A 25,994-nucleotide genomic window follows, 5' to 3' on the forward strand; every position below is an offset into this window, starting at 1 on the left:
ATCTAATAACCAGGCAGGCAGGCCATTCTTCCTCCTTCACACCTACATAAATAGAATATATTTCCTAGAGTATAACATCTTTGTGAGCAAGGACCTGGGCTGATGCACCTTGTTTTCCCAGGATCTGTTGCAGTATTTTGCACATAGCAGGCTCTTGGTGTTTGTGGTGTGGGATGACAGGATCAAATGTAAAATCTGGGGAATGGATAGATTGACCCAACAGAGGGTCCCTACAGAGACTGACTACTTAAAGGCATATACTCCTCTTTCCCTGATCAGTTGTCACAAATGGCAAAACTGCTTTCTGCATCTCCTCTTGACTTTCAGATTCATAGTAAGGGGACTCCATCAAAATCAATATGAAATGCAATTTTTAAAATAAACAATAATGTTTCAACTTGTAAGTGAAAAAATGTATGTCAATAAGTTCTCTTTAAAGACATAAAAATGGTTTGAAGAAAGCTAAGAATAAGTGAAGAAAATGATTTTTAGCAAAAGAAGAAATAGCCAATATATACAAGTTTTATTTATTTGAACTCTAGAAAATTGTATAGTCAATATACATTATAAAAGCTTTCTTTTGTAATGAGAAAGAGATGATAACTATCATTAAATTAATCATGTAAGATAATGTATCAAGAAGATAAAGTGTACTTGTTTTGTAAGAAAAACTAATGAGGAGTCTTTAAAAAATATGGTGATTTACAAATCACAAAATTACTGGTGTATATTATTGTATAGTATGGACACTTTGGGTTCAGTTAGAAAAAACTTACCATTGTAAAGTTCTCCATTCTAGAGACTTTGCTTTGACCATCTTTTCTGGAGTTATTCCTTTAAAATATGCTGTCTTATGGTCACCTTGCTGCCATATTGGGCTTGAAACCCGTGGAGCATTTCTGTGATTTTTTTTTTTTTTTTGGTATGGCCACATAAAATTCTGGAAGGACTAAGGCACCCACCCAAGGCTACACAGAGTAGGATATCATCTCTCATGTGATATTTTAGTGACCTAAGGATAGACACAAACTGGAAGTTTCAATAAACTCGATAATTTTAGGACATTTAAAATATTTTTTTCCAAACTGAAAATAACTTTTAAAAATATAAAACCTAAACTATATATATATATATATATATAGCAATAAGGAAAATATGAACAAGGATACCAAGTTGCACACAGAATCTCTCAACCTTAGAGTCACCTGTTGTTCATAGCGTAATGTTAACATTTTGCAAAGTGAAGAAGAGGCAGTTGTCAAAGAAATGCTGCCTAATGTTTTGGAAAAATGGACATTTCTCTGGCTTGCTATCACTCAAAATACAGGTTAAGAATAGCCAAATTAAAGAAAGTCTAATGAAAGTAGAAAAGAGGCAGAAATGAGAGCAATAGAACTGGAAATGTTGTGAAGGATTAGGATATGCCACCCCAAAATATGCTTCTTTGGCATCAAAATGATTTTTTTGTCCCTAGTTTTCATTTTTTTTATTTTTTGTTTTTATTTTAAAAAAATTTTGATTGGAGTATAGTTGATTTACAATGTTTTGTTAGTTTCAGGTGTACAGCAAAGTGAATCAGTTATACATATACATATACCCACTTTTTTTTTTTTTTTTTAGATTCTTTTCCCATATAGGCCATTACAGAGTATTGAGTAGAGTTCCCTGTGCTATATAGCAGGTTCTTATTAGTTATCTATTTCCTATATAGTAGTGTGTATATGTCAATACTTTGGGATTGGGCATCAAAATGATTTTGAGCTGAATGCATTTAGTTTCTGAAATCCCATATCTGCCTAAAAGCAGAGCCTCCCCAAAGATCTCAAAAGTCACTAAATCTTCTTCTGCAAAGCTACTGTAATCTTCTCATCACACCCAAACAGACTTTGTCACAAGACTGACATATCCCCCATTGGTTCTTCTAAGGTCCCTTTTATCTTTCCAAAATGTCATTTGTTTTTCTATAAGTGCCCTTTCTCCCCTTCCCCTAGTGAATTAGGTCTATAGACCCCAAATTCCAACCATCCCTTTGAGGTATTCATCTCTGAGTTCTCCCTTGTGTATGCTCAATGCACATGTAAATGAATTTGTTTTTCTTTTGTTAATCTGTCTTTTGTCAGTCTAATTTACAGGGACCTAGCCAATGAACCTAAAATGAGTAGAGGAAAAAAATATTTGTTTCCTCTCCTACTAATTGACTACTTAGGGTTCTATAACACACAGTCATACTGAGTACTAAGGACTTCACTTTGGGAACATTTAGTGTAGGAACTTGCTTCCCCACATCAAAGTCAACACTTGATCTAAACTAACTCTTGGTATTTGATCTCAGTTTAACAGCCCTGCCTCTAGGTTACAGCTGGTCCAGGTGAAATAATACTAATGAAGAGATTAAAGTTGAACCATAGAGGCATTCAAAATGTCCTCATACTGCTAAACGACTTTAGCAAAAACATGACCCTCTGTCTTTAACAGCAAGCATGAATTTCTAATAAGTAAAATGAAAACCTGATTACTTCCTTTAAAGTAAGAAAGTGCCCAAAGAAATCAGCCCCAAATCCTTCAATAACACCTTTAACGGCAAAAGGGGATTTCTAACAAATAAGACAAAAATGATTATTTTCTTTATTGTTAACAAGAGCTCAAACAAATCAGAAACACCACTAATTCCTTTATATATTTAGAGTAAAAAAGTGAATCAAAAGTTCACAAAACAGGCTTTCGTCTAGTAAGAGAAAGAAATTTTTTAAAAAAGAAAGAAAGGCAGACAGACGATGTGGCCAGGCCTGCCATTGGGATGTGTAAATACACAACTGCTGGCCGGACAATTGGCAGAGGGCCGGCTCTGGCTGGGCCAGGTGGTGGGAACAGTATGAGGCGCCGGCTGCCTTGTTTCGGGGTCACTTCCTGTGCTTATTCCGTCTGTTGGTTTCCTTCTTTTGCGTCCACCTTCTGACTTGGATAGCACCTGTTCTGTACTATTACCTTGGCAGGCAGCTTTCATGTACATTTTAACAAATTCTCTGTGCCAAATTCTCTCCTTAAGTTACCAAAGGCAATTGTTAAAAAACTTGCAGAGCAAGTGAGACAAAAAACAGTTTTCTATAAAGACTAAGGAGTCAAGTATACTACTGGCAGGACGACTGCTTGTGAATTTTGCACACGGCATTTGAAGCTGGCTTGTTGATGAGAAAAACGTTAATTGTTTTTAATTGTCTGAACAAAGGGGTGTAAATTTCCTCCATTCTGTTGCTGTTTATTGGATGTCTGTTCATGCTAACATGCCCAATTTGGCTTCTCTTTTTCTTTAACATAGCTCTGCAAATTTCCAGGAACTAAGACAAAAACAGTTCTTTTATATTAGGACATAGCCTTTTCCCAGCAATATCGTGTGGCTTATGCCAACCTGTTGTCTGGAGACTAGGGACTTTACACGTGGGTTTTCTAAATGATAGGTATTTTGAAATTTTCTATAGAAAAATTTGATAGAATTTTTTCTCTTTGTAGCTGCAGCCCATTTATGTACTTTTTGCCTTATGAAGATGGAGGGGGAGAATCAAAACATCCCTCAAAACTGGAATAATACAGTTTTGGGTGGGACACATAGTCCTTTTACTAGAAGTAAGATTTTGCACACAGGAGAACCAAAGCTTTTCTCACATTTCTTTCTCTTACTGTATCACTCTTCTTTACCTCCAAACTCTTACTGGATGTTTATTCCTAAAATATTAACATTTGGGTAACATGAATTTCAAAGAAAACTTTTCAGAAGCTCTTTCCTCTCAATGCCTATCATGCCACATTCCACATTCCATTTAATTTTAAAGCCATTTAATTTTAATTGGGAATGAAGTAAGATACCTATTATAAAGACAATTTATAGATGAATTCTGGTAACAGATTATTTTTGATCACCATATATCTGAATCATCTTTTGTAAAATTTTTACATACTGATTTATTTTTTTTCTAAATTAGAAAATTGAAATGTGTGATGATACAGCTAAAGCACAGATTCAGCCCAGAAAGATGAAAGGCGATGGTTAAATAACAAAGGTTAATAGTCAAGGGATTTGACAGCTGTAAAAATGCAATTTGTTTACTTAGTACATTTAAAGTGGGTTAATCAATCAGCCATTCAACATATCCTAAGTATGTGGCATGTGTGCGAAAATGCACTGGGTGCTGTAAAATACGTATTTTTAAACAATCATAAAGCATTACTGGGCTCCAGTTATGATTTTAATTATTATAGAGTATAGAGGAGTTCAGTATGTTTCCTGATACAGAACTGTTTACAATTATAGGAAAACAAAATAGGCAGTGAAAATATAATACAGAAATAGAGAATAGGAGCATATTTAAATAGGTGCTAATTATGAGGTGAAGGCAGTATTTGTAAGAGTCATTAGAAAAGGCCTAAATCTGTGTGCTGGGGACATCTCAGAGAAGGCAATTTAGAGGCACTGTGGTTTGAGGTAGACTGTGACACATGAGAATTTGGGTAGATGAGAGAGGTAAATAGACACTTTTTGTTCAGGGAGAGGGGGGTGACCAAGCAGCATGACCCATAAAGGCAGTGGTTTAGCAGTTAACATCAGGGAGAATGGCAGTTCGAGAAGTAGGCATCAGTGACGGGCACAGAGGATGTGTCCTGGGAACTTATTGGATGTGAGGAGAGGTAGAGGCAGGGCCTTCAAAGCCAGGCAGAGTGCTTTACACCGAGGCAGTGGACTGCGCTAAGTTCTTGAGCTGGGAGTGCCATTATGAAGATAGGGTCTTCTGTGAAATGATCCTGAGCTGGGACTAGAGCAGGATGGTTGGTGGGAGGGAGTTGTGGACATCTAGGCACAAGAGGAGTAGGCTGAATTAGGGTGCTGATGGGGGAGTGAATGAAGAAATACAGTGTCAGTAATTAAGCCATATTTTCCTGATACTTATTTCTTATTTACAAATGTGGTACAACAATTAACACATTCCGGAGTTAGTAATTAGCAATCAGGTTAAATTACTTTGATTACCTCTTTTACATTTAATGAAAAACATTTTAAGAAAGCTAGTTTCTGAGATGTTTTGTAGTCTGCTCTCTCTATATAGTTTCTCTTTTACTGATCCTGCATTCTTTCCTTCTCCTTCTACCTCTCTCACCCTTTTTCTCTGTCCTCTCTCACTTTCCCTTCTAAAAGAACAAACATTTAGGGTGCTTTTTATTAAGTTATTTAAATAAATTAATCATCATTTTATATTATATAAGTATAATAGTTTAAACCTCATATAGGCTTAAAATTTAAAAGTAGCACCTTGCTAATATTTCTTTCCAGGCGGCTCCTGAGACAATGATTTTCAACTCTTCTATTTTTTTCTTCTGATAGTTCTATGCTTAAGTAGTTATTTCTTGATTTATACATACTTGATACTATCTATTGACTTCTTGTTTTGTTGGTTGAGAATTAATTTTTTTAAGATCTCACACCCAGCTGTCCAAAATATCCTCCCTTTTAAAAAAAATTATGGTTATATCACAATTGTTCATTAAATTGTTTTCACATTTGTAATAATAAGTGAATATCACTTACTTTGAACCAAGACTTATATTATGAATTTTTTCCTTTCTCATATATTTTTAAGCATTAACACTTTCCTTTTTTGTTTGCTTAGTTTTCTGTATATCTGTTACTATTTGTTCCCAAATATTCTATAAAAGACCTATTAAATGGCCATCAGTAACATTTTTAAATGATTTTTTATTGTTTTTGTTCTCAGAAAAGTGTGGCCTTGAATGGCTTCATTATTAAAGACAAATAGAGGCCCCGAGAAATAATTTAGTCCTCAGCTTAGGATACAAGAAAACCCAAAGAATCTAAAAGAAACGAGAGAGTGTTCTGAAATACCAACAAAATAAACTCCTCTTGAGCTTGATGAGAGAGAGAAGGTTAGGAATAAAGAAGGAAACAGATTCAGATGAAACTCATAAACGATTGGCTACATTAAACTTTTTCTGGTGTTGGCCTGGAGATATTCCTGTTGTACCCCTTCATCCTCCTGCATCAGTTGTGGCTTTTGTTTCTAGGCCTAGTACAACTGTCATTCTGGAATGTTTCTTTCCCACTTTTTGTATTAGGACCCTTTGGTACCTGCATCTAATTTCTGCCTCCAACCGCTTTCTAAGAAAGGGTGCCTGGGAAAGTCTTCTGTCTCCTTACAAGCTAGATGTGTCTTTATTCTGCCCTCCTGCTTGATTGATAGTTTGGGTGATCACAGGCTGCTTCCTCTCAGAAGTCTGAAGCCTCTACTTTCTTATAGTCTTTCTATTGAGAAGTCAGAGGCCATTCTAATGGTAGGTGCTTCTTTTCTTAGGAAATTTTTGGTCTCTTCAGTGAGCATCTGTGTGCCTTTTCAAACTGAATTTTCAGCTTGGTAATTTTCTTATTGGTATTGTTATATTATTGGGATTTTCTTTCCTCTTTATTTTGGCAACTCCTATTGAAAAAAAATGCTGGCTATCCTGGATTAATTCTCTGACTTTACACCTGTTAACTTTCCATTTCTTTTTGTCTCTTGTGGTTTCCTTGATTTTGTCTTTTATTATTATATTCCTAAGTTTTAGGAACCCTTTATTCTGTGATTGTTCCTAATTTATGATATCCTGTTCTAGTTTTATGGTACACTATATTAATTTTATTTTGTTGAAGTATTTCTCACTCTGCATAGTCTGTTTCCTCCTGGTTCTCTTTTCTTGCTGTTTTTTTTTTTTATGTGGGAAGCATTCTTTACATATTTAATAATCCTTAAACATCTATTTTAAGAATTAAACACTAAAAGGTGATAAATATATGCTTAGGTGGGATTTGGTTTCTGGTGAGCTTCACTATGGAAGGGTGATGAGCAAGCCTTTTCATTTTCAATAACTGATGAGATATATATTTATCATCAATTTTTATAACCCAGAAAAGTAAATATTTCTCCCATTTTAGTGTTGAAGAAACAGAGTCAAATGGGGTTAAATAGTTTTCTAAAGTTACATATCTCATTAGGTCTATGTGAATCAAAATCTTGTGCTCTTTCTAAGACATCATTGTCTAATTTTATTTTTTCTCTTCTGGAGCTACACCTCTGAGTCAAGTGGCATTATGGTAAAATTTTGTGAAGATAATCGCAGCTCTTTAAACTGCAGAATAAAGGCAGCTTCACGTAAGTGTAAATACATTTTGAAATGCCCTCTTGAAGCCTTTCAGTTCATAGCATTTAAACTGAATGTTGGACTAGTAAATTATAAAGGAATTAAAATGCTTCACCAGTTTGTACTTTGCTGATATTACCACATTCTTGAAGCATAAACCCAGAAGTGGAAATGGAACCACCTTCATAAACGGCAGAATTGAATAAAAATATGTACAATCTTTTGAGAAAAGAATTTCGTAATATACATTAATAGCCTTTAAAAAATTGATACCTCTGACCTAGACATCTAATTTTAGAAATCTCACAGAAGGAAAGCAGAGGTGTAGATAAAACTACAGATAAATATTCAAAATTATGATGCTCATTATTAAATATGCAAACTTAGAATTAGAAAAAAACAAAATTCCTACAATGGCAGGACTTTTAAATAAATTACAGTAAGGCCATATGATGGAGTATTATGTAGCTCTGAAACATGGTGTTTTTAAAGGGTATTTAAAATACAGAAATGTCTGGTGTATTAAGTGAAAAAGCAGAATGCCAAACTGTACTCACTGTGCAGTTAGGTTAAAATTCATGCACATTTGCATAGAAAAAGACTGGAGGAAAATATACCAAGCTGCAATAGTATTGTCTCTAGCTTCTGGAATTATAGGCAATTTAAATTTTCTCACTGATGCTATTCTGTAATTTCCAAATTTCCTAAAATAACTACATGTTACGTTAATAATAAAAAAAGTATGTAGCCTTAAAAACACTCGAAGGAGAACAGAAAAACTCTCTCTAGTCTCTTTGCTATTGAGAATAAGTGAGGCTAAGTGTCCTTTGTCTCTTCCCTGCCTTCATGTAACCATCTGGGGATAGTACTAATGGGACAGAATTGGGCTCTTTACTGCACTGGATTGTTATTAAGAATTTTCTAATTTAGGAAAATGTGCTGATTTCTGTTATCTTTATTGCCCATTTTTTTCTTTTTCCTAACTCCATTCTCTCATATTTTATACCTTAAACACTCATCACTGGATTGTCATAAATATGATTTATTTAAGTCACTAATGTACATTTTAAATTTATTGTGCATTTTTATTTACAGTGCAACTCTATATATGATTCATACACAAATTGGAACTGGTTTCTGAAATATTTTGTAAAAATCTATTAAAGGTTTCCTAGTGACAAAAGTTACATATGAAAAAAGTTAAAGGTGTGTAACTGGATTAAATGAATAAATGTAAGGGGAAAAAATCATCCTGATTACCTATAATTAATACTAGCCTAGCTTTTAGACATTTTTCTAGGTGAACAGTCATTTCATGTAATTTATTTACTAATTGCAGTGATTTTAAACACCTGGGCTCCCTTTGCACTATCTATAAAAATCTTTAGGTATTAAGAATTAACACACATATGATGTTGAAGTGGAGTGAAATGGGTGAGATCTAGATATTACAGTTGTCCCTCGGTATCCTCGGGATCCAGGACCCTTTGTGGATACCAAAATCCACAGATGCTCAAGTCCTATATATAAAATAGCATACTACCTTAGCTTTCCCTATTCATGGGCATTCCACAGATACAGAGGGCTGACTGTACTTATACTTTTATGAATTTCAGGTATACTGAATTCTAGAATAGAAATTATGTAAGCGGCATTATCAGTTCTGTGGATATAATTTTAATGACAGAATTTTTTTAAATGAATATTTTAAAACACATGTTTTTTAAAATTTCAAAACACAGATAATTTGGCCAAATTAAATAATTAATTCGTAAGGGCGGGCAGTAGATAATGTGTTCTTGAATATTCAAGAGAGATTGCAGTGCGTATTTTTCTATAATCACTGTGCAAATATTCATTAAGCATCCAAGAGCTAAAGCTTTGCTCACTCTATTAAAAATGGAATTATAAAACATATGGGCTGGTATTGTATATGAATAGAATGAAATTTGGGCAGATTACTACTATTAAGCAGCAATGTAAAAATAGTGCTTAAAGTCAGAGGCAAGGAACATCTTCAGCACAGCTTCATTTATGAAATATGGCAAATTAAATGACACAGATTTTTCTCATTTTGACACCTCCCCTAATAGGTTAAAGAATTTATGTTTGGTCTGAGTTCATAATTATCATGTTTGTTAATTTACGATTTTGGAAGGATGCTTTTAACTTCACTATTTTAGGTTTGACTTAGACAACTTTACATTTTCATCCACCGAAATGAGGCTGATGGAGTAAGTGGCCTCATTACCTGGGGAGATGGCTTTCTTAGTTACAGCTTCCCATCTGCCTCAGAATTGTCACACGCTTTGGTTCCTCCTGTCCCCAAATCCTAGATGTGACTCTATTTTCCCACTTGGTGTTCTTCTCAAAGTTCTGATCCTGCCCCCGAGGTTTAGTGTGTTTATATTATCAATGAAAAAAAAGGTTTTCTAATGGTCTCATCCTGCAACATAGTTAAAGGATTAAGTGATAGCCACTGATGTGTTTTCTGTTGGCTAAAATACTTTTCCCCTTTGTTAAGTGACAGTTTTTCTTTTTCTTTTTCTTTTTTTTGCATACAGAAGGAAAAAGGATAATTTAAACAAAATATAGTTTATGTTAAGAAGACAGTTGAAACACTGAAAGTCTTTTATCTTTTGGACCATTGATCTCTGTTACCTGGGATAAAGGCAGAGATTCAACTAAGTCTTTAATTGTGAGGTATAAGAAGTATTTACAGTATGCTTACAATGTATCCAATTGAATATTTTGTTCAAAAAGGAAATTTTACTGTTTTGTTCCTCTTTCTGGGACATTCACTTTTTTCCCCTTAAATAAGCAGATAATCCAATACATACTTTACAGGAATTTAAAAAATCATAAAATGTATGTGATAAAATAAATGTTGTTTAGTTCTCCATATTTTTATCCATTAGCTTTGGATTGCCTATAAGAACCATGACTTGAATAATAAAGGATTCTGTAGCATATGTGTGTTTTACACGTTACATACACTATGGTCTTCATTATCGACAAAAAGTCAGTCTTAAATGTTTTCGGTCTGCCCTTGACTTTAAACAGAAATAAGTTCATTCAGTTTTCTTTTGGTGCATTATTTAATGACACCAACTTTTTGTACTGATGTCTGACATGTAAGGAGCTCCTTATAAAACATCTCCCAGGTTAATGTATGGTTAGTGTGTGGCTCATGTATTCCCAGATGTTGTGGACTTTTACATAGTCCTTAAATATGTTTTTCAGCCAACGTTTATATAGGAAAAAATTATATTGATTTATCTAAATTCAATGTATGATTTTTTAATAAAAATAATGTTTGAGTAGAGACTGGATATAGTTGTTAGAGTGTCAGGATCAGGTGTAGCCTCTGCAGAAAACGTTGCATATAGCATTAGTGATGCACTTGAGTATGGCTGATACTGGAAGCCACGCTGCTGCATCCAAATCAACCATCTGCTAACTACTGTATTAATCGCTTGATGATCATGAAGCAATGTCTTCAGCAGTTTATATCCTAATATAATAGTCTGCCACTTAAGAGTTTTATTTTATTTTTATAAATTTATTTATTTATTTTTAGCTGTGTTGGGTCTTCATTGCGGTGCACGGGCTTCTCATTGCAGTAGCTTCTCTTTTTGCGGAGCATGGGCTCTAGGCACGTGGGCTTCAGTAGTTGTGGCGTGCGGGCTCTAGAGCGTGGGCTCTAGAGCGCAGGCTCAGTAGTTTTGGCGCATGGGCTTAGTTGCTCCGCAGCATGTGAGATCTTCCCAGACCAGGGATCAAACCCATGTCCCCTGCATTGGCAGGCAGATTCTTAACCACTGCGCCACCAGGGAAGTCCCCACTTAGAGTTTTAATGTGTTTTATGAAACTTACCGTATTGGGGTTAATGTATAACAAATACTAATATTTCCCATTCAGTGCAACAGGAAAAAAGGTTAGCTTTTTATTTCTGATTTTTAGGAGCTATAATACTGACATTCAATGGGAGAGATGCCTGAACTCTATTTTGAAAGTCTGATGTGCTGGAAAAAAACATAGGCTTTGACATCCATGGTCCTTGGTTCAGATTCTGCCACTGCTACATTAGGTGTACTTGGATAAGTTCCTTAAGGGTTTTGAGCCTTAGTTTTCTCCTATTAAAATGAGAACAGTAATATTCATCTTTTACAGTTGTTTTGAAGGTTAACAAAAATATAAATAAAACATTTCAAAGCCTTGCACACAGTAGTCAGTATATTAGTGAAGGCTATTAGGATTAGTGATAATTTGCAGTAATTTACATGTAAAAGTTAATGATAATGCCAAATTTTGTATAATGCCTTCTGGTTGGTGGAGCACTTTCGTATACAACATATTTAATCTTTCCTAAAGCTCTGTGAGGCATCTTATTATTATTCTTAGCATGTCCTATATATAGCTTACATATGAGGTTAACTAATGTGGCTAGTAAATGAAGTAAAAATGTGAGCCTAATATTGTAACTTCAAAGTCTCTGCTCTTTGTACTGTAAAATATCAATTTCTTATTAATAATTAGTAACTTCACATTCTGGATGACAAACATTTATTTGGCTTAAAAGTTTTAGATAGATAGATAAGTAGATAGATGAAAAATTTTCTAGTGGAATCAGGTGTTAGTTTTTACTAAAAATCAATAATGTAAGGAGCTGTTAGCACTGGATATATTACACAGTGATTTGCAATCCCCTAGCGTCTTCACAAGCTTTAACTTACTGAGACACATGTGGGCACCGAGTGGGTAGCTACCATCCGTATGTTACAGATGATGCGCCTGATGTCCTGAGAAGTTGTGTTTTGCTGAAGGTGATGCTTTTAATAAATAGCAGAATGTTGTGTCTCCAAATACAGGTTTTACGTGAGTTTCCCAAATTGTTTTATTCAGCACTTAGTGAATAAGTATTATGTTTAGAGTAGATGTTGTTAGAAGTACAAAAATAAACAAGGCAAGTTTCTTGCCTTTATAGAGGTTAAAACTTGTGTGTGTTTGTGTGGAGAGACAAAAATGCATTTAAATGATCACAGTGGAAGGTGCCATATGTCAATGATCACAATGGAAGGTGCTGTATGTTTTAATAATTGGGAACCCAAGTCAAGTGTGATGTAGAAGAAAACAAAATAAAACAAATCTAGATTATATCTTTGGTCAAAGAAACTCCCAAAAGGTGTAATAGTTTATGTGGAAGAAAACTGGAGGTGACTATACTTTTTTTAGAATCTAAAGCTATGAAAAACTGCATTTTTTTCTTCAAGGGATTATGGACTGTAATGAGTGCACTCTACAATGTGCCAAAATTTATGATAAGAAAAAATAATTAAGCAAGATAATATAACTGCCTATTGATGCTTAATGGAAATATGTATTCATTAAGTTTAGAAAATGGAAAACTTAGTTCTGTGTCTTAATTCATTCCACTTATGTTTAGGTGGGAATTAGGTTTAATGAGTTTTAATAATATCCTTGAATTTGATGTATTTATCTTCATCTAGAACACTTAGCTCCATACTACTTTAAGTAGCACATTAAGAAAAAGATAAATTCTTCCTTTGCTTTCATCTATTCCTGAGAAATTTGAGTGTATGTGGTTTGGAATTAGTCATTTTCCATTTCTCATGATTAATTCAGGAAACAAGCATTCTGGGCTTTCCAGGTACGTTCTTTTTAGTAATGGGTGATTTTTTGTTTTACATTTGAAGGTGCTGTCCTCAGATGAATGTTAGGCAATTCTCTGTCCTTAAGTGCAATGAAAGCTGCTAAATTTGTTCATCTTAATTTAGCTAATCGTGTTCTCCATGCTATTATATTTTACATGCAAAGTAAAAATCTCTGTGCCTTAAAATAATCTGAACTGACATAGTTCGTGAAATTTTACAATTATAACTACCACATTATATTTTACATATTTTATAAATATCTTTAAAAATATTTCTATTTTCTCCAGAAAACAGAAAAATACAGAGAAATCACCCAGTCTTTGCCACTCATTATGCTTATTTAGCCTCTCTATCCACAAATAAAAAGGTATCATGTCTTTCATGGTTTTCTCTTTTAGTTAATATTTTTTGAATATCTTTCAATATTATTAAATATTCTTCTATAATATAATTTAATGGCTGTAATCTGATACATATACTGTAGAATAAACTATCACAATTACTTATTTAATCTGTTGTTGAGCACTGAAGCATTCCTTCCCTCCTCCCTCCCTCTCTTCCTCCCTTCCTTCCTTCCTTCCTTCTTTCTCTCTCTCGTTCTACCTTTTAATTAAAACACTACTAAACTCCTTTTCAGCAGATCTGTGAGCACATTTTTTATTGTTCAGTTAGAAAAACTTCCTAGAAGCAGTATTGAGAAATTAAAGTATATGTACATTTTTAAGGGTAATTAAAGTATTGTTGCATTTTCTCCAAAAAGGTTGTACCAATGTATACTCCTATATTCATGGTGTTTTTCGTAATTAAAAATTTGGTTTTGTGTAGTCATAGCTATCAATATTTTCCTTTATGTTATTTGCTTTTGGTATCATGCTTAGAGAAGCCTCATCTTCCCAGAGTGTGTGTGTATGTACGTGTGTAAATATATAATATTTATATATATGTTCCTTTCAATACTGTAATGGTTTATTTCATATATTTATACATAAATATATAGATATGGATATAGATTTAGATGTAGATATAGAGGTATAAGACCCTTTGGTCCAGAGGGAATTTATTCTGGGCTACTCTTTAATACTCTAACAATTGCTGTCATGAGAATGTTATCAGCTAACTACAGGCACAGGGTTTACTATGGTCCAGCTAAGTGTTTTATAAGCATTATCTGTTTAAACATCACCTATGACAGCAATCCCCAACCTTTTTGGCACCAGGGAGCAGTTTCGTGGAAGACAGTTTTTCCATGGATGGGGCCAGGTGGGGGGGACGGTTCAGGCAGTAATGTGAGCGATGGGGAGCGACCCATGAAGCTTTGCTCGCTCACCTGCCGCCGCTCACCTCCTGCTGTGCGGCCTAGCTCCTAGCAGGCCACGGACCACTACTGGTCTGCAGACTGGGGGTTGGGGACCCCTGACCTATGTTATAGAAACTACAATGATTATCCTGTTTTACAGATAAAGAAACTGAGACTTAGAGACAAGATTTAAAGCTAAGTATCTATGGCTTCAAAGCTTGTTATCTTAACCAGTAAGCATACTGCCTTTCTTTAAAAAGAAGAGCTACCCTTTGATTGAATCCTATAATTAGTATTGTCGAATAGGAGATTTCTTGAGGGAAGGATTGCCTTTGATGATTGATGAAGAAGCTCAAGAGTCATAAAAGGAACCAGAGAGAGTTCCTGCAGGTTCCTAGACTCTTTACATAACTTTTTTCTCTGTCTTTTTTATATCACACTTTCCTTTTGGATAGTTTAACTTCTCTGTCATCAGGCAATTGTAGTTAAATAAGTTTTCCTCTTAATATAATACAAATTTAAGGTGATAGGTGCTTGCATTCTGTGTGGAATTGCAATTTCAGTTCAGACGTCAGGAAAAGGAATCTCTTTTGCAATTGAGGTTAAAGGTCCCACAGAACAAAGTGGAATGATTGACCACCTGCGTGAGTTTTCTCACTGCTGTTATGTTTTATCCTTTTACAAAAAAAGATTCTGAATATTTTAGGAGACTGATGCTGAATTTTCTAACATTGTTGGCAAGTATGTATCACAATTGTGTTCTTCTTACTTACAGTTTAGTATTAACATTTCCTATTTGAATATTTAATATCATTAGAAAAATAGATAACATTCTTGTTTTGGCTTGCTCCTTTTCATTATAAAAAATATTGTCTTGTCTCTTAAGTAAAAAAGAATGCATTCCCTTGGTTAAAAATAAAAGAAGCAGCAGCAATTTTAGAAAATATTGATCTGGCTTTCATATCTGAAAGTTGTCTTTCTTAATTTATAAGAAATCACTATAGAATTGTATAATTTTTTTCTCAAGAAATAAAAGAGAGGGACTTCCCTGGTGGTCCAGTAGTTAAGACTCCACGGTTCCACTGCAGGAACATGGGTTCAATCCCTGGTCGGGGAACTAAGATCCCACATGCTGCATGGTGCGGCCAAAAGAAAAAAAAACAAGAAATAAAAGAGAGACATTAAGAGAGTGTGATATTTGTGAAGCTCCCTTTTTAAAAGTATGTGTTTTCAAATAGCAAAGATCCATAAATTGAATAATTTTTATGGATTATAAAATTTATAGTGCATTTTTACAGAAATATATTTTGATTCTGTAACAATCTATAATTACATTATAAAAACAACCTTTGAAGCCATATATTTTTATATTTGTTAAGATATTAATAATGATGTTCAAAACATGTTACAAATTACATTTTGTTTTGGCCTTTTTATCCCCTGATAGAGACTCAATTTTCTTAATCATTGACCTACATGGAATCATAGACCTACAAGCAACATAAACGTTGTGTATTGACTTTTAAAAAATGCAAACTTATTATTTTTAGACTACTGTAAATATTCCCATTGTGAATGTAGGAAATTTAACTGTTTCTTTCAGGGGTTTCATCTCATGTAATATCTCATGAAGTTTTTTTAATATCTCAAGGTTCTATTAATATTATTCTTGTGTTTGATTAACATTATAAGAAAGATTTCTGTGTTAAAATGTGAAGTATCTTTTAAACTCTGAGGATCACTTTCTTGATTTTTGACAAGATTTTTACTGTAGTAGAATCCTTTAAGAGGTACCTCTTCATTAGGTTTTTAGTAAATATGTCATGGATTTTTTTCTCATTTGTCGTATGTGCTTATGGAGAAATATTTGCATCCATTCACTAGCTGGTTTCTAACATCATGGGGTAGGAGTCTGAAGGAGTCTGTACCACTGGTTGGTGGGGGAGCTAGTACATAAAAAAGTAAAGCATTTTTGTATTTCTTTTAAAAATATCTGTTTGTCAGAAGGACCTCAATATCACTGCTAAGTGTGATGATTCGCTAGGAGGACTCAGAAGACTCAGGATGTAGTCAGGCAAAGGGCTGTGATTTATTACAGCCTAAGGAAAAGGCACATGGGACAATGTCTGAGAGAAATCAGGTACAAGCTTCCAGAGTTCTCTCCCAGCATAGTCACACAAGAAGCAGTGATTCCTCCAGCGATGAGTGTGACAAATGTAAAATGTTGCCAACCAATGAAACTTCTTAGAAGTTCAGCAACCAGCGTTTTCGGTGGGGATGGTCATGTAGGCACCTTCTGTCCAGCATGTACCAAAATGACAGACTCCCAGAAGAAAAGCAGGAATTCAGCATAATCTATATTATTTATATAAACTGTTTAGGCATAGCGAGCCTTGTATCAGTTCTGGGAATGGTGGGTACCCTCCTGAATCCAAGTTCCATCTCTACCACTAACACATTATGTCTCTGAGAAAATCACTTTTACCATTCCAAATCTCAGTTTTCTTCTCTCTTAAATGGCAAGATATGCTAGATAATATTAGAAATAATCTCTAATTCTCTAATTATTAGAATCTGAGTTTTATATAGATTTGTTTCTTATTCTATGTAGATCAATGGGATTCTTTTAAATTACTTCTTCCTCTAGCCCCCAATGTGATTTATTATAGATGAGGCTCAGAGGCTTCTATTACACTTAGGTTATTTCTGTTTGAATTTTTCCTACTTTTATAATTTCCACATCCAAACATAAAGTTGTGTCTTGTATGTTAAAAATCCAAAGGAAGAAGTTAAGTTATAGACTGCATGGCCTTAATGAAATAGATATGAACGGTGACAAGGCAAGTAGTCAATCCCCATTTAACAGGGGAGCACAATAAGTCAGAGAGAATAGTTAATTTGTAAATGTCTGTACAGCTAACACATCAAAGAGCCTAAACAGTTCTTCTAGCTACTCAGCAGGATGTTCTTTGAGGGCAGATACTGACATTTTGCAGTAGGAAAGTGTGGCTTAGTAAATAGGAGTGGCTCAATAAATGGTAGACAGATAATAGTTATACAACTTGGAGCAATTCACTCATTCTCTCACGTGGCAAACCTTTAGAACATAGTTATCAAAAACTTTCTTCCTTTTAATGTTTTGATTGATGGTTTTGTAATTACCTTTGGTGTTTTCAGTTCACCTGGGACCTGACTTTTGCTGTTGGGGATTTTATCCCTCCTCTTTAGAACATTAGTTTCTGCCTTGCTCTAGCAGTTTCTTCCCCTGCTCTTGCTGTGTCTCTCTGTCTCTGTCTCAGGGTACTGGAGGCTACTTGGTAAATCGTAATTTTTTTTTTTTGGTCTCCTGGTCTGCTTTCATGTACCATTCTGGTCTAGAACAAAGAAATATCTTTGTCCCTGCTCAAGCTGTCATTGAGATAGAAGCTCCCAAACAGCACCATTTCAAAGAAAACCCTTTGACAGAATAAAATAAAGCAATTTACCATTTTCAGTGAAGATCATGGCCATTCTGGTGGAAAATGTGTTCAATCATTCTTGTAAATGAAAGAGAATTATGGTGCTACTATATTATTTTTTACAATACTTTTTATATCCTGTACCGACATATTTCTTTTTAGTTAGTTGGACGTAAATATAGCTCTTCAAGTGTATTTTGGGAAGTATATTTTGTTCAAAAGTTCTTTGGTACTTTTGGAAAATTCTTCTTTAATAATTCTATTTTGAAAATAGTTTTCTAGAGCTACATGGAAAATAAGCACTTTAACTAAATTTTTGGTATTAAGATGTACCTACCAAATTATTTTAAAAGATGCATTTAATTGAATATTGAAAAATGATTCCATACTGAAAATATTGTATGGTGACAGCTAGACTCTATCTTTTGGAATTGTATCTTTGTAATTTCAGTATCATATTTAACAAATTACGTTTATAGTTCTCTACTTAATTCAACTCTTAGGCATTGTATGAAGGAGATATTTTTAGGTACCAGTACTTGAAGTTTTATGATTAAATCTATTCATATAAATTTGATGCTTTGAGATTGTGAAAGAAAATGTCAATTAGTTTGTAATTTAAAATACCATAGCCCTAGAGTTGTAGTATTGAAATGGTGCTATTTTTGTTTCGCTTGAAATAGTAGATTCTAAGAGATTTTGAAATGTTAATTTAAAACAAAAGGCATTGAGAACAATAATATGTGAAATATAAAAACTGTTTTCCAGTGGAGCAATAGAAATGACAGAGTAGGGTGTAAGATATCTAGACTTTGGTGGAACTATAATTTTAAATCTTGTTTAAGATCTGTGTGCTTCAAATTTATTTATAATTTTGAATCAATAATATATTTGCAATGCTGTCGCATAGTTGTTTACTAGTTGGGCCACAATATTGCCCCCCGACCAGGGGTCCTATTTTAATTGTAGTCTATGTAAATAATGCCTATTGTAGCTATGCCAGGAGAAGCAATGATCTTAGGAACATGCCATTTTGTTTGGCATCTGGTGACCAAGTATCAAGGATAGAAGTAGACCTTCTGTAAAAGTTGATATATTTAAAAATAATAAATATGTCAGTAGTGACATAGAAATTGTTTCAGAGTATTCACTACAAAGATTCACCATTTGACTCTTCTGAATCTAGCTGGGAATTCTAAAGTGTCTAAATGTACTCTATTTTCAGACCTAGCCAAATTTCACACACAAACAAAAGTCACAGTTCTGGATAACTCAGTAATAAATACTTTAAGATATAACAACATTTTAACTTTTATGATGATGTAGCAGTTTTCAAAGCAGATTTAACTAGACATTTAAAGCTAATATGTTGTTTTGGCTGAAATGATTCTGTTAATTTACTTGGTTTTCTGCTGAATTTTCCACATGAAAAGCCATCTGTATATTGAGTCTTTTTATTTTATCTATTTAAACATTAATTTCTTGTTTATAAATGCTTAAGTTACAACATTTTTTTTCTGGTACTATTAAGCATATGTTTAGAAGGCCTATTATCTCTTTCCCAGTTATTTATAAGTATATGAAATATACTTTTTGGCAATATCACAAATATTTTAAAAGAAAAATTTCAGTAACAAAGAGGTTTAGCGTGTACTCTTAGAAATCTCATGATAGATAAAAATTAAGACATACTAATATTATTTTATAAAATTTAATGTAAATTAAATTCCCAAATAATTTGGGAAGGTTTCTTGTGAAGATTAGAAAGAGTTATTTGGATTAATTTATGCAACAGCACCTAACTAAAACTTACTTAAGACTAATATAAGCATTTAAGGTTATAATTGTCCTTTTAGATATTAAGTTTACTATATTCTACAAGTTATTATTTATAGTATTGTTTTTATTTTTACTCAGTTCTAAGTAATTTAAAATTTCCATTATGATTTATTTATTTTCTGACCGAAGAGTTATTCAACTCTGTGTTTTTAAAATGTATGTTTTTGTTTGTTTTTTTGTTTTTACAAACTTGTAATTTAATTGCATTCTGATCCGTGAAGGTGATCTATGTTTTAAATTTCTTGAAACTTATATTTTGTCCTAGAATATGGTAAATATTTGTTAATATTCTGTGTGTGCTTGAGAAGAGTGTACTCTAATTGGTGACTGCAGATTCTAATGAAAGTCATTAAATTAAATTAGCTAATTTTATTGTTATAAATTTCTATAACTATTAATTTTGTCTAATTAACCTATCAGTACCTGAAAGAGGTGTGTCAATCTCTCTCAATACTATTGATTTGCACATTTCTCCTTTTATTTTTCTCAACTTCTGTTTTATATATTTGGGGGCTTTTAAATTATGCACATATAATTTAGAATTATATATGTTACATATTCCTAGTGAAGTGAATGTTTTATTATAATGAAATTGCCATCCTAACTCTAGTAACAGTGTAGTTTTATTTTATCTGAAATGTACTTGGCTATTCCATATTTCCTTTGGTTCATGTTTGCTTTGCATTTCTTTTCCATCTGTTTCCAGCCAGAGTTTCAAAATCTATGTTTTACATTTGTCTTGTGTCCCTATAGCTGTGTTTTATGGTATAATAATGATATCTTTATTTCTTTTTCTCTATTTAAAAAAAATTAATAGACTTTTGCTTAACAGTTGTAGGTTTACCAAAAAATTAAGTGGAAAGTACAGAGAGGTTCCATATATCTACTTACTTCCTCCATCTCCAATTTCCCCCACTAATCTCACATTACTGTGGTGCATTTGTTCCAATTGAAGAGCCAATATTCATAGATATGTTATTACTAACTAAAGTCTATAGTTTACATTAGGGTTCACTCTATGTTGTTCATTCTATGGGTTTTGATAAATGTATAGTGACATGTATTCACCACTATAGTATCATACAGAATAGTTTCACTGACCTAAAATATCTCCTGTGCTCTACCTTTTTATCCCTCCTTCCCTTTTCCTGAACCATTGGCAACCACTGATCTTTTTTTACTGTCTCCATAGTTTTGCCTTTTACAGAATGTCATATAGTTAGACACATATAGTATGTTACCTGTTCAGATTGGCTTTTTTCATTTAGAATTATGCATTTAAGATTCCTCCATTTTTTTTGTGGTTTGATAGCTCATCTCTGTTTGTTGCTAAATAATATTCCATTTTATGGGTGTTTTAAAAAAGCACAGTTTGTTTATTCACTCACCTATTGAGGGACTTTTTATTTGCTTCCAAGTCTTGATAATTATGATTAAAGTTGCTGTAATCATTTGTGAATAGGTTTTTTTGTGAACTTGAGTTTCCAAACCATCAGGTGAATACCAAAGAGTGTGAGTGCTAGATCATTTTTTAAGAGTTTGTTGAATTTTGTAAAAAACTGCCAAAGTGTCTTCTGAGATGATTGTGTCATTTTGCATTTCTATTAGCAATGAGTGAGAACTCCTGTTACTTCTTCACATCCTTGCCAGCGTTTGGTGTTGTCAGTGTTTCAGATTTTAGTGTAGATGGTGTTGTAAAAATATCCAATCAGACATTTTCTTTTGTATAACTGATGAATTATTACATTTATATTTATTTTGAATATTGTTATTTAACTTACTGTGTCTTTTTTGTCTATGTCCTACTTTTTCAGTGAACCATTTTTGTTTCCTTATTGCTTCATGTTGGATTGGTGCATTTGGGTTGTGTGTGTATGTGTGTGTGTGTGTGTGTGTGTGTTATATCCCACCTTCTCACTTCTCTGGTTTGGAACTATTATTTTCATGGTTATTCTTAATGTTTACCATGTATACTTAAAATGTAAAGTTGAATGGTAATTTAGGACTGGGATCTTAGAACACTTTGATATGATCATCTTTCTGATTTACTTGTTGTTTTCATTTTTTTTTCTGATTTACTTGTTTTCATTTTTTTAATTAAATTTTTAAAATGCCTGCAATTTTGACATTATTATTATCATATACAGATAATATTTGTATAGATTTATTTTTTATTCATTCCAGAAACACAGCTTATTCAAACACAATTATATTTTGGTGATTATTTCCTTTCAGCACTTTGAAGATATTTTTAAAATAGTGTTCTGGCTTTCATTACTGTTGTAGAGGAGTCTGCTACCAGAATGACTGGTGTTCATTTTTAGAGGATTTGACCTGCTTCACCTCCTCTTTTGCCTTTTCATCTGCAGTTTCAGCATAATGTGCTTGGGTGTGGGTTCTTTTAGTTGCTTTTACCATTTGAGCATTTTTAGTCATTATCTCTTCAAATACAAACTCTTTAAACTTTTCTTTACACTCTCCTCTGGCTCTCCTCTTTAACATTATCTTACATCTTCTCATTCTATCTTCTATAACTTTAAAAATTTTCCCCATCTTTTTCTATCTTGTTTGCTCTTTGTGTTCCAACTGTGTAATTTCTTCAACTCTGTCTGCCTCTTCACTGATTATTTCTTTGGTTCTGTCTAATTTGTTGTTAACATTTCCCTCTTGTTTTATTTTCTAATATTATATTTTATTTTATTTCTGAATATTCTGTTTGGTTTCTTTTCAAATCTGCTGATATTTTGGGAATCTCTTGTAGTATTTAAATACTTCTACTCTGTAATTAATTTTAAACAAAACAAAACAACCAAAGGGCATGTTTTATAGAGGATAGATTTTCCTCACCCCTAAATCCACTCTGACAGGTACATACAAAGATGCTTACACTGCTATGGCCACTTCTAGTAACCATCTGATTTTCCAATGCTTTGAGAACTGAGCATGTCATATAAGTACACAACACTAATTCCTTTGGCTCTCATAGCAGAATGTAAGATTCGTGTAGCAGAAATATATGTTCTTGAAGACAGGTTATGACAAAAATAATTTGATACTATTCTGGTTTGACATGAGCTATGACAGCTTATATGTTATTAAGATTTTTATTATATTTTGCTTTTGATAAAATTAAAAATATAAACCATAAAAGATCTAGGTTATGTATATTTTAAGCAAACAGTTAAGTAAGTTTAATGAATAGTTTATTAACTTTAAAATCAGTATGGGATTTCTCTTCATGACATGTTTAATTTTTAAATTTATTGCTATCAATTAAAAATAGATATTACTTATTACTTATAGAGTATACTATATTAATTTTTCAATTATACTAAGACATCAGGTACTGAACATTTGATTAGAGCATTTTCCCTAATAGATCTTATTTATGCTTAATTGAATTGCAAATTTTACTACATGTTTTATTTCTGATACATTCCAAGTATTACCTTACCTATATTTATCTTTAGAATTTTAAATATATGATTCAATAATACTAAATGAGTTACTCAAATTTGACAGTAATCTCAAGAGGCAATCTGATACAGTTAAATGACACAGGCCTAGTTTTAAATTACACTTCTGCTTTAAAAATAAACCTATATGAGCATATGACAGTTTAGTTTTTTTGAATATCAATTTTGTCACTTACAAGATTAGGTTAATAGTGTTGCTGTAAATATTAAATGAAAATAAAAACTTACATAGTGCCTGGTACCCAATATTTTCCCAAGATATGAAACTTGTGATCATTTTTATTATCATTATGTTTAATGAGTAGATACTTGCACGAGTTTTGCATCCTTTGAGTATTTTTCTAAGAAGGTTACATTAACTCTACTACACAATGTGAAACATAAAATAAAAATTATCCTTGCTATGTTTTTCAATATTATTTCTATTTGTTAGAAATGTTTATAGCCATTTTCAGGTATAAATTTATATAATATTGGAATTATGATGTAGGTAGGATCTATCTATTACTGCATTTTAAGTGTTAATGTCATTTAAGAGCTACTGTTTCCTCTTTTGTAAAACAAAGAGATTCATTTAACATAGTGTTTACAAACACTAATCCCTGTTTTTTTTGTCCTTTATCACTACTAATTTCTATTTATTGACACAACAAATTAATAACTTAATTAATCATATACATATTGATTGAATACATACCATGGAAAAATCACCAATCCAGATCTTATGAATTATTATAAGATGTAATTTTTTAAGGTGCAAGGACGTATTGATAGTGGAATAGCAAAGATTAGAACTCAGTTTTTCTAAATCAGTTACATAGAATTTTTCACCATATCATATTGCTTGCTGTAAAATATGGTCTCTGAGCTGAAGTTTCATACATATATGAAAAGTTCAATTGTAATAACTGATGTGGTAACAGTTCAAAACAAAGGGTGATAAGTGGAAAAGACTTATCTACTTAACAAGGCAGTGCATGATTAATTGCCAAATGAACCATGAAGAAAATCATGCTTTAGCAATTCAGAGAAGGAAACTATAACTTGTTTTGTGATTTTATTAGCACTGTCATATGTCTATATCTCTGGGATATGTTTGCTCTGGGATATGTATTGTCTCCCCAATTAGACTGTAAACTCATGTAGGTAGGAACTATTATTTTTATTTTTCTGTATCACCATGAAACATGACATCAGGCATGATTGCTGAAAGTGCTTGTGGATTTAAACATCATTATGTTTATTCCTTTTTAAAAATAAGAACATATTCTAAAATATAACTATATTAGTCTTAATACAGGATTCTCTTTAAATTATACTAGAATTAAATCTGTACTGAAATGTTTTCAACATCTTGGCCATACAAAAAATAAGTCACCTAATGCATGCTACGTCTTCTCAATTATGTATGGGATTATATCAAATCTCTTTTGCCTAATGATGAATTTTTCACAATTTCAGCCATCAAAAAATATGCCACCATTGATAGATCATATTATAGTTTTCATGAATGTTATGAACTATATTTAAAAATGGAAAGATTATAAGATTTGCTAACAAAAATATTGCAGAAGGGAGCATATCACATGTATATTATACCTGTGAAGAGTAATTTCATTTGTATATCATTTTCTATAAGAAATACTTCTTTTAATAAGGAACAAGTATTGATCCAAGCAGAATTCATTAAATATGTAAAATTAATTATGTTGTTAGTGTAGAAATTAAAAATATTCAACATCACATTTAAAAAAATCAACTTATTTGATGAATAATGTACATATAAAAAAGCATCCATTCTAAGTGTGCAGTTCAATGAATTTTGACAAATATGCATACCCTTGTAAATATGTGTACCTATGTAACCATATGTTTACAGTAGTTGTTTTAAAGTCTTTGTCTACCAATGCCATCACCTCTGTCATTTCAGGATCTGTTTCTATTATCTGATTTTTCTCCTGATGGGTGTCACTCTCCTGCTTCTTTGCATATCTAATGATTTTGATTAGGTGATTACGAGTATTACACTACTAAATATGAGTTTTATTTTTTAAAGATTGTTGACATTTGTTTTGGCAGCCAGTTAAATTATGATAAGCTGTGTTAGACAGGTTTAAAATATAGTTTACCCTAGGCTGGTTAACCTCTATTGCTATGGTATTACACTTTTGGGTTCTCAAATGAATGCCTTAGGTGTTCAAGGGTGTCTCTACATTCTGGCTAGTTTGAGCTTTGGGAATTGTTCAGCCTACAACTCCCCTTCCTTGTTCTTTGCTCAGCCTCGTGGAGTTTCACCCTCTACATGCACCACTTATAATTGAGCAAACAACTCAGAGACCCCTGTGCAGCTTCTTAGAACTTTTTCTCTATGTAGCTGCATCAACTGTAGTACTCTTCCCTGCAAATTTAACTTCCCCAGTTTCCTCAAAACACTAATTTCTGTTTCTTCAATTTTGTGAGACTTCTTGCTTGCTTCATTTTCATTCTTCTGTGCTATAGTCTGGAAAGCAATTTTATGACATTAGCTGATTTCCATGGCATAAATATTCCCCCCGTGGCTAATTTCTGTCTACCAATGTGACATTATTGAACATAGGGTTGAGGAAAATGCACACAATCAGTTCTTGTGTACCATTAAGCTTAGAATTTATGACAGTTAATTTCTTTTTGAAATATAGTATCCTACTTTAAGTATGTATAGTCACCCATGAATTTTAAATCTTGAATAGTTTCCATGTTTACTTAGGTAGTTTCTTTTACATAATTTCTATTCATCTTCAAATTAAGTTGGGTCAATTGATACAGTTTTCTGAGTTGCACTAGATACCTTCTAAAAAGATTTTTAAAAGAAAATCCAAGAGAAGGGAATTTTTGAATAATTTTATTTGAATTTGATAAAATTTTTATTACATCCATAATGTTACCTGAAATTTTTTTTTTTTCTTATTAGGCATCAATTTTATACACATCAGTGTATACATGTCAATCCCAATCGCCCAATTCAACACACCACCATCCCCACCCCACCGCAGTTTTCCCCCCTTGGTGTCCATATGTCTATTCTCTACAT

At 32.8% G+C, this 25,994-nt stretch overlaps 1 protein-coding gene and 1 long non-coding RNA gene across 4 annotated transcripts in view; both read left to right on the plus strand.

The window, feature by feature from the left end:
• Positions 1-15,451, plus strand: part of LOC309659371 — a 130,028-nt gene extending 114,577 nt beyond the window's left edge. The window contains exon 2 of the long non-coding RNA XR_014262758.1: positions 1-15,451. This exon is cut by the window's left edge and continues 1,362 nt beyond it. This is a non-coding gene — a long non-coding RNA (uncharacterized lncRNA).
• Positions 1-25,994, plus strand: part of NAALADL2 (N-acetylated alpha-linked acidic dipeptidase like 2) — a 1,434,969-nt gene that overhangs the window by 26,748 nt on the left and 1,382,227 nt on the right. The gene's annotated exons all lie outside the window — the stretch shown is intronic.

This window comes from Balaenoptera physalus (genome assembly GCF_965194825.1).
Source record: "Balaenoptera physalus genome assembly, chromosome: 4".
NCBI lineage: Eukaryota > Metazoa > Chordata > Mammalia > Artiodactyla > Balaenopteridae > Balaenoptera > Balaenoptera physalus.